The 8,926-nt window shown below is 45.1% G+C and overlaps 1 pseudogene; it reads right to left on the reverse strand.

The window, feature by feature from the left end:
* Positions 1 to 515: 515 nt before the first annotated feature.
* The window catches only part of LOC116082572, a 25,410-nt pseudogene continuing 16,999 nt past the window's right edge, over positions 516 to 8,926 (reverse strand).

An 8,926-nucleotide genomic window follows, 5' to 3' on the forward strand; every position in this document is an offset into this window, starting at 1 on the left:
AGTGACACAGATAGGGCTGCAGTGAAACCTGTGAGCTGCATTGAGCTCTGGGTAGGCAACAATTACACAAGACATTTGGCACATGGCATGGAGTTGGTTCAAAAGGGTAAAGAAAATAGAGGGGTTTTTCTTTGTTGTTTTTTAAAGATGTATTTATTTGTTATATGTAAATACACTATAGCTGTCTTCTGACACTCCAGAAGAGGGCATCAGATCTCATTACTGATGATTGTGAGCCATCATGTGGTTGCTGGGATTTGAACTCAGGACCTTCAGAAGAGCAGTCAGTGCTCTTAACTGCTGAGCCATCTCTCCAGCCCAAGAAAATAGAGGTTTCTTGGTGACTTCCCCCTGCCCCCATTTTTCGAGACAGGGTTTCTCTGTGTAGTCCTGGCTGTCCTGGAACTCACTCTGTAGACCAGGCTGGCCTTGAACTTAGAAATCCTCTAGCCTCTGCCTCCCAAGTGCTGGGACTGAAGCTGTGCGACACCGCCACCCGGCTTCTTGGCAACTTTTTAAATGAGCCAAGTTTTTCTTTTCTTGCACTTGAAGTACTCTTGGAGGATGTCCTTGGCCTGAGATTCTTTGCCATAGTCCTTAACTACACAGCTGCAGCTACCTGCTTTCCTCTGGTGATGGCACAAAGGCCTGCTCTCTACCCTGGCTTCTTCCAGTCACCAACCTTCACTAGGTTGATTTGGTGCTTAGCACGTCTGTTCCCTTCCCCCTCCCTAATGAACTTGACATACATAGACTCGTCACAATCGGATGCAAGCACACAAAGATGTACTTGGCACTTCTCTGTGGCTTTGGAATCGTTGTCAAGTGCGAGGCTGTTGCGGGTGAGGTTAGTCTTTGGTACCTCTTGGAGAGCGGTATTGTTGTCCATTACACTTCCAGCTGCAATGCCTCCCTTCCTCCTGTCCTGGACTTGCTTCATAGACCAGGCTGGACTCGAACTCACAGAGATCTAGCTGCCTCTGTCCCCCAACTGCTGGGGTTAAAGGTGTGCACCACCACTCCCGGCTGAGGCTGAGCCTCTGCGTCCAAGAACTCAGCTATAGCAGGGGACAAAAAGCCAAGGGTGACTTCTTAGAGTTTGTCCTAAGTGACAGGGGGACGGTGGAGCGATGATTTGAAGACTGGCACATTGGAAAGTTTCAGCACCTACTTCCAGATGCCCACCATGTATGGTCAGAGTCCTGTCTGTGGGCTTGGGGATAGTGCAGGTGAAATATTCTAAGCACGGGACCATGATGGGCCATCTATGGAGTGGCTGTCCATGCAGAAAAGTGTTCCTAGGGCCCCAAGAGGACTGAAGCTCATCCCACTCCACACTGCCCCAGACCTACATTTTACAGATCACACTCACCACTGACTTGCCCAGCCCTGTAGACTCTGATCATCCCTTAATCTGCCCTAGTCTCTAGCCCTCCCTAGTAATGCCATGTGCTCCCTCTACCATGTTCTGACTGCCCAAAGCCTTTCATTAACAAAACCCAAATCCCTGACTGAAGAGGAAACTTAAGGGTTCTTTGGAAAGTCAGTTGGATGGGGTATTGCTGGGGCAAGCGAGCATGTGAAAGAACATGTAGCAGAAGTGGGCACAGGTGTGAAAGGCCAAGGCTGACTCCTGAAGGTACATTTCGCTGAAGCAGACACAGGAGAGAAGATGTTCTGCTAAAGCAAGCATGTGAAAGGACATGTGATGAAGGAGGTTTTTTTGCTAATGACATCCATGTGTTGGTCCACCTTGCATTGCTTCATCATTGAGCTCCATTTGTGGGGGATGCCATAGAGAGAAACACACCCAAAAAACTTCTGGTGGTGTGCTGCAGTTTCTCGCCACTTCCAATGACTCAGGCTGATTGGCAGAGTGATGTCAGCTGAGATAGAAACCCGTGCTGAGGAAGCCATGGAGGGCGCATGATGTTTGGAGGGTATAAATAGGACTCAGTGGATAGTGGCAGGGGCTAAACCAGGCTTGCTGATACAGCTAGCTGTGCAACGTTTGTAGGTCTCGTGTCTTCCCTGATCTTCACTTCCCTGAGAGAGACACAGCTGAGAACTGAGAACTTCTGGGGTGCCTCCGGGTCCCTCCTGCTGACTCACGCTGAGGCTGAGGCCTGGCTGCCTCTGCTAGGTAGTGCCACTGTTGCTGATTTGAGTTTGTTATCCCGACTGCTGAACTGGACTGCTGGCATTTCTGTGAAGTGTTTGCAAGTGGATCAAACTGACACTACTGACCTGTAAACTGAACTGCCGATTTCTAGACAACAGAGGGGAGTTGCTCCAAAGACCCTTTCTAAGCAGATCCACTTCCCCCTGCCCCTGCCCTGTATCCTTTCTTTCCCATTACCTCTGGTGAGTGCTGGGCTAAAAGGGAGGTTAAAGTGTTTAAGAACCATCATTAAAAATAAGGTTTGGGGGCCAGGCAGTGGTGGTGCATGCCTTTAATCCCAGCACTTGGATTTTGAGTTCGAGGCCAGCCTGGTCTACAGAGGGAGTTCCAGGACAGCCAGGACTATACAGAGAAACCCTGTCTCGAAAAAACAAAATTAAAAAAAAAAAAAAAAAAGGTTTGGGGAGCTGGAGAGATGGCTCAGTGGTTCAGAAGAGAATTGACTGCTCTTCCAGAGGTCCTGAGTTCAATTCCTACAACCACATGGTGGCTCACAACCACCTGTAATGGGATCTGACGCCCTCTTCTGGTGTCTGAGGACAGCTACAGTGTACTCATATACTTTAAGTTAAACCTACCCTCTTATCTGCTGGCTCAGCTCTCCTCAGGTTGCTTTCCTCCCTTCAGTGGGAACTCCGTGGAGTCAAGGCTAGGCCTTGGAAGGCTGTGCATGGCCTCCATTTCCTCTGTCATTGCCCTTTTCACTGGTCCTTGATGTGACAACTTCCCTGGTCTCTGCCTTTCTCCCTGGAATCACACCTGTTTTTGTCTTCATTTGTTGTTTTGTTCTTTACTTTTAGAATATGTTCTATTTATTCTTCGACAATTTTATACTTCTACACAATGTATCCTGATCATACCTACCCTCCATTTCCTCCTCCAACTCTCCCCAGACACCTCCAAAGATGTACATACCCCTCCTACCTTCATGTCACACACATATACTCACTCACTCACACCCTCACACACACATAACCTCACACACTCACACATACATACTCACACACACACCCTCACACACACACACCCTCACACACACACTCATACACCCATACTCTCACACACTCACACACATACACACACTCATACACACATACACACACTCACACACATACACACACTCACACACATACACACACTCACACACATACACACATTCACACATATCCATGCATACACATACATACACACATACACACATACACATACACACACATTCACACACTCACACACATACACACACACATACACAAACATACACACATTCACACATATACACACACATACACATACATACACACACATACACACACATTCACACACTCACACACACATATTCACACACATTCACACACTCACACACATATTCACACACATTCACACACTCACACTCACACATACACACACACCCTCACACACACACACTCACCCTCACACACACATACCCTCACACACATACACACCCTCACACACATATACACACACACTCACACACACACATACCCATACTCTCACACACTCACACACATTCACGTACTCACACTCACACACATACACACACTCATACACACACATACACACATTCACACATTCACACACACACATACACACATTCACACACACTCACACACACATTCACACACACACACACACACACACACACACACGAGTCCTTTAAAAACTATTTATTTTTCATTATGTATATGTATGTGCTGTATACATGAGCTTAGGGGCCTCCAGAGGGTACAGATCATTGTGAACCACTCCATGAGAAACCTTGCCTCAGAAAACAAAACAAGCCGGGCAGTGGTGGCACATGCCTTTAATCCCAACATTTAGGAGGTAGAGGGAGGCAGGCAGATTTCTGAGTTCAAGGCCAGCCTGGTCTACAGAGTGAGTTCCAGGACAGCCAAGGCTACACAGAGAAACCCTGTCTTGAAAAACCAATAAAAAAAAAAAGAAAGAAAGAAAGAAAAAAAAACCAACAACAAAAAAGAAAACAAAACAAAAAACAAACAAAGAAACAAAAAAAAGAGAACACGATCCACAGGCAGGCAACAGAGTCAGGGACAGCCCTGGCTCCAGCTGCCAGGCCCCGCATGAAGACCAAGCTACACCTCAACCACAGGCGAGCTGATGGAGGAGGACAGGGAGTAGGGCGTGGCTAGGTTCAGCGCCTGTGTACTCCTCTGCTGGTGGTTCAGTCTCTGGAAGCCCTCAAGAGTCCAGGCCAGGATATTCTGTTGGTCCTCCTATCTCCCTATCTCCTCTGCCTCCTCATTCCCTCTCCCAACTCCTCCACAAGAGTCCCTGAGCTCCATCCAATGTCCAGCTGTCAATGTCCAGCTGTGGGGTCTCTGCATCTGCCTCTGTCAGTTGCTGGTTGGAGCCTCTCAGGGGACAGCCACACCAGGCTCCTGTCTGCAAGCAAAGCCGGGCACTGCCAATGGTGTTGGAGACTGACTCCTGCCCATGGGATAGGTCCCAAGCTGGGCCAGTCACTCCCAAGCTGGGAGTCCCTCAGTCCCTGCTCCATGCCCGCCCCTGCACCTCCTGTAAGCCAGATTAAACCCTGTGTGGAAGGTTCTGTGGGCGGGCCTGTGTCTCCATCTCTCCTCCTGGAGTCCCACCTAGCTACAGGAGGTAGCCACCTCAGGTGCCACATCCCCCACTGCTAGGAGTCTCAGCTTGAGTCACCTCCACAGTCTCCCTAGGGCCTCTGCTAGCCCAGGTCTCTGCCACATCCAGAGATCACCCCCACAACCCCCATCTATTCACTCTCCTGACCTTCCCCACCCTGTTCCCCAGTTCCCTCCTTCCATCAACCTCCAATAATCATTCTATTTCCCCTTCTAGCCCGTTTATTCTTTTTTTTTTTTTTTTGGTTTTTCGAGACAGGGTTTCTCTGTGTAGCCCTGGCTGTCCTGGAACTCACACTCTGTAGAACAGGCTGGCCTCTAACTCAGAAATCCGCCCCTGCCTCTGCCTCCCAAGTGCTGGGATTAAAGGCATGCGCCACCGCTGCCTGGATTGAATTATTTTTGTATCCAGACACATTGCAGAAGGTGTTTCTGAGCTGTAGGAGTTTTCTGGGCCACTTATGTTTTCTATCATATCATCTGCAAATCCTGATACTTTGACTTCTTTTCCAGCTTGTATCCATTTGATCTCCTTCAGTTGTCTTATTAAACTAGCTAGAACTTCAAGTACTATGTTGAAGAGATATGGAAAGAATGGACAGCCTTCTCTTGTCCCTGATTTTAGTGGAATTGCTTTAGGCTTCTCTCTATTTAATTTGATGTTGGCTATTAGCTTGCTGTATATTAATTAACCTTGTTTAGGTATGTACCTTGTATCCCTGATTTTTCCAAGACCTTTAGCAAGAAAGGGGTGCTGAATTTTGCCAAAGGCCTTTTCAGCATCTAGTGAGATAATCATGTGGGGTTTTTTCTTTCAGTGTGTTTAAATGGTGGGTTACATGAATGGGTTTTTATATATTGAATCACCCCTGCACCTCTGAGGAGATGCCTATTAGATCATGGTGGATGATGTTTTTGATGTGTTCTTGCATTCAGTTTGTGAATATTTTATTGAGTACTTTTGCATCAATATTCATAAGGGAAATTGGTCTGAAATTCTCTTTCTTTGTTGAGTCTCTGTGTGGTTTAGGTATGGGGTGACTGTGGCTTCATAGAATGAGTTTGGCAATGTTATTTCTCTTTCCTTTTGTGGAATATTGGTATTTAGTGCTTCTTTGAAAGCCTGGTAGAATTCTGTGCTAAAATCATCTGGCCTTGGGATTTTTTTGGTTGGGAGACTTTTAATGACTATTTCTATTTCCTTTAGAGGTTATAGGACTATGTTGTTTACCTGATCTTCATTTAACTTTGTTAAGTGTAATCTATTCAGAAAATTGTCCATTTCATTTAGATTTTCCAACTTAGTGGAGTGCAGGCTGTAGAAGTAAGATCTATTGATTGTTTGAATCTCCTCAGTGTCTGTTGTTATGACTCCCTTCCCAGTTCTGACTTTGTCAATTTAGATATTGTCTCTCTGACTTTTAAATAGTTGGGCTAAGAGTCTGTCTATCTTGTTAATTTTGTCAAAGAACCAGCTCTTGGTCTCATTAATTCTTTGCGTTGTTCTTTTTGTTTCCAATTTATTGATTTCAGCCCTAAGTTTGATTATTTCTTTTCATCTACTCCTTTTGGGTGTGTTTACTTCTTTTTGTTCTAGAGCTTTCAGGTGTACTTTTAAATTGCTAGTAAGAGAATGCTCCAGTTTCATTATGAAGGCACTTAGTGCTGTGAAGTTTCGTCTTACCATTGCTTTCATTGTGTCCCATAAGACTGGGTATATTGTGCCTTCATTTTCATTGCATTCTAGAAAGTCTTTCACATCTTTCTTATTTTTCTTTTGACACGCTGGTCATTGAGTAGAGAGTTGTTTGGTTTCCATGAGTTTGTAGGTTTTAGTGGAAAGATAATGTTTAAATTGGTTTTTATCACAGAATATCTTGTTTTCTCCATCTGTGTGATTGAAAGTTTTGCTGGGTACAGTAGTCCGAACTGACATCTGTGGTCCCTTAGGGCTTGCAAGACCTTTCTGGCTTTTAGAGTCTCTGTTGAGAAGTCAAGTGTAATTCTGTCTTTGTTTTGTTTGTTTTTTGTTTTTTCGAAACAGGGTGTCTCTGTGTAGCCCTGGCTGTCCTGGAACTCACTCTGTAGACCAGGCTAGCTCCGAACTCAGAAATCTGCCTTCCTCTGCCTCCCAAGTGCTGGGATTAAAGGTGTGTGCCACCACTACCTGGCTCGAGTGCAACTCTGATGGGTCTGTCTTTATATATTTGTTACTTGGGCTTTCTCCTTCGCAGCTTTTGAAACTCGTTCTTTGTTCTGTATATTTAGTGTTTTGATTATTATGTGGCAGAAGGATTTTCTTGTTCAATCTATTTGGTGTTCTGTAAGTTTCATGTATGTTTTAAAGCATCTCTTTCTTTAGGTTAGGAGACTTTTTCTTCTATGATATTGTTGAAGATTTCTGGGCTTTTAAGCTGGGAATCTTCTTATTTTTCCATTCCTATAATTCTTAGGTTTGATCTTTTCATAGTGTCCCAAATTTCTTGGATTTTTTGTTTTAGAAACTTTTCAGATTTAAAGCCGGGCAGTGGTGGCACACGCCTTTAATCCCAGCACTGGGGAGGCAGAAGCAGGTGGATTTCTGAGTTTGAGGCCAGCCTGGTCTACAGAGTGAGTTCCAGGACAGCCAGGGCTACTCAGAGAAACCCTGTCTCGAAAAACAAACAAACAACAAAACAAAACAAAAAAAAACCAAAAAACAAAAAAGAGAAAGAAACTTTTCACATTTAGCATTTTCTTTGATCAATGTAACAATTTCTTCTGTTGTATTTTCTATGTCTGAGATTCTTTCTTCTGTCTCTTGTATTCTGTTGGTAGGTAGTGCTGTGTCTGTAGTTCTTGTTCTCTTTCCTAGGTTCTCCATTTCCAGGATTTCCTCACTTTGTGTTTTTTGTTTTGTTTTGTTTTGTTTTGTTTTTTAAGATTTATTTTATGTGTATGAGTACAATGTAGCTGTACAGATGGCTGTGAGCCATCATGTATGTGGCTGCTAGAAATTGAACTCTGGACCTCTGCCAGCCCGCTTGCTCAGATGTAATTTACTGCAGCTGTCTTCAGACGCACCAGAAGAGGGCGTCAGATCTCATTACAGATGGTCGTGAGCCACCATGTGGTTGCTGGGATCCAAACTCAGGACCTTCAGAAGAGCAATCAGTGCTCTTACCCGCTGAGCCACCTCGCCAGCCCAGTTTGTGTTTTCTTTATTGCTTGTATTTTTATTTTCAGGTCTTGAACAGGTTTATTTATTTTCTTACCATTTGATTGGATTTTCCTGTATTTCTCTAAGGGATTTATTCGTTTCCTCTTTAAGGACCTCTCCATAAGATTCATACATCATCTTCATAAGATTAGATTTAAGGTAATTTTCTTTCTTTTTTTTTTTTTTTTTTAAGATTTATTCATTTATTATATGTGAGTACACTGTAGCTGTCTTCAGACACACCAGAAGAGGGCGTCAGGTCTCATTACGGGTGGTTGTAAGCCACCATGTGGTTGCTGGGATTTGAACTCATGACCTTCCGAAAAGCAGTCAGTGCTCTTCCCCGCTGAGCCATCTCACCAGCCCTAAGGTAATTTTCTTATGCTTCATGTGTGTTAGGATATCCAGGGCTTGCTGTAGTAGGATAGCTAGATTCTGGTGGTGCCATATTGCCCTGGCTTTTGTTGATTGTGTTCTTATGCTAGCACTGGTGTTGGTGGGCCTGGTGGTTCCTGATGGCAGCAGACCTCTAGGATTGCAGGTAGAGCTGGTTATCCCAGGTGGTAGCAGGCTTCCAGGGATGTAGGCAGGAGTGGTTGTCCCACATGGCTTCAAGCCTCTGGTTGTCCCGGTGGCCTCCAGGGATTTAAGCAGAGCTGGTGGTCCCCCGATGGCTGTGGGCTTCCAGGATTGTAAGTAGAGGTGTGGACCAGAAGATGGAGTACCGGGGAGAAAGGGCAGAACTCACCACTGGTGGACCTGCTGGCAGGCAGAGGATTGGAATGTAAGGATCTCACCTGTTTGTCCTGGGTGTCAGCAGGTCTCCAGGGATGCAGGCAGCTGTAGCCCAGCAAATAGAATGCCTGATAATTTTTCTTTCTTTTCTTTTCTTTTTTTTTTTTTTTT

The sequence above is a fragment of the Mastomys coucha genome, unplaced genomic scaffold (assembly GCF_008632895.1).
Source record: "Mastomys coucha isolate ucsf_1 unplaced genomic scaffold, UCSF_Mcou_1 pScaffold11, whole genome shotgun sequence".
Lineage (NCBI taxonomy): Eukaryota > Metazoa > Chordata > Mammalia > Rodentia > Muridae > Mastomys > Mastomys coucha.